Source organism: Helobdella robusta (assembly GCF_000326865.2).
Source record: "Helobdella robusta unplaced genomic scaffold HELROscaffold_3, whole genome shotgun sequence".
NCBI lineage: Eukaryota > Metazoa > Annelida > Clitellata > Rhynchobdellida > Glossiphoniidae > Helobdella > Helobdella robusta.
Window position 1 is genome coordinate 3,657,161 of NW_008704501.1, and position 1,661 is coordinate 3,658,821.

The window sequence follows — 1,661 nt, forward strand, 5'->3', positions numbered from 1 at the left end:
CTGACACAAACTCTAAAAAATTAGTTGCATAAAAATAAGTTAGCAAATACTGCTGCTCAGACTGACAAAAAAGTACGACGAAGCAACATTAATGAGGATACTGCGGTGGGAAGCAGAGAGAGAGAGAGAGAGAGAGAGAGAGAGAGAGAGAGAGAGAGAGAGAGAGAGAGAGAGAGAGAGAGAGAGAGAGAGAGAGAGAGAGAGAGAGAGAGAGAGAGAGAGAGAGAGAGAGAGAGAGAGAGAGAGAGAGATGCTCCCGCATGAGTTGTTATTGAAACTCTTGCTTGAATCACTGGTGCGCCAGATACTTAGAAAAGTATTATTCTACTTTCATGATTGTTGTTTGTGGAACTTGTGAGATTAAAAAAGTTGGAAGTTTCATAACGTGAACTATCAAGTAACATGACATCAAGCCCAAAGTCTGACGTTGATAATACAAAAAGCATCTATGAAAAAATATATAATTTCGTTTTTTTTTTTTATTAAAAGCCAACGACAAAATTAAAATTATCTGTCGCACAATACAATACAATATAATAACGTGCTGAAACATTAATTTAATGTTGAAGTTTACTGGAGCCCAAACAAGATCAAATGTTTGATCTTTTAGTAATAAACAACATTTCAACGATGTTTCCAAGGAATGGATCTTAGATGAAGAGAGATAAGAAGAGATGGAAGAGGAGAGGTGAGAGAGGCATATCTACATCTGTCTGAATTCCATTTGCTACGTTTCAATGCCTTATACTTTGCTGTGTGTGTATTGTGTGTACTATTAATTAATCGTTAAATGACAACAACTTTAACAAACAAATGAATGAGTAGATGAATAAATAAAAAAAACAAGGAATGAATGAATGAATAGATGAATGAATGAATGAATGAATAGATGAATGAATGAATGAATGAATGATAAATGAATATATCTTGATCTGAGGCTACAATACAATGCAATTTTCATCAGTTGATATATATTATTAATTTAATATGCTCATCCAAAAAATGTGGAGTTATTTTAAGACAAAAATTGAAAGAACTTCAAAAGAGTGAAATTTATTTAATAGAGAATTGTCTAATTATTTTCAGCCAAACTTCATTAACACCACTAGTTACTTTTGCTAGTAGAAAATTTTTATGGGAAATTTTTACGGAAAACTTTGATGTAAAAAGAAATAAGTGAACAATTCGGAAAAAACAAGCAAGGTGTTGAGGACTGTGCAAAAATTTATTATCTGCAGAATTTGTCAGACATACTTGCAAAGATTATATGATTGTAATTCTTCTTCGCATTATTATTATTATTAATCTTACTGTTATTGAAACTAATTAAACTCTAGTTGCACTCATTCTTTTTAAATGAAGAGCTTCGTAAAAAGAATTAATACTCTACTTTTATTTTATTTCACTTCTACTCTTATTTTATTCTACTTGCCAATTTGTTTCATTTTATTGTCATTTTCATTATTTTATAGCTGAATAAAAAAGATCGTTCTAATTATTTTCACTGCCATCATCATCATCATCATCATCATCGTCGTCGTCGTCTTCATCGTCAATATCGTCACTACCCCACCATTATGTTTCCACAGGAATCTTTAATTTTAAAATATTTTTCCTTTTTCTAACTATGTTTTTAACTTTTCAAAATCGGAAATTGTTTT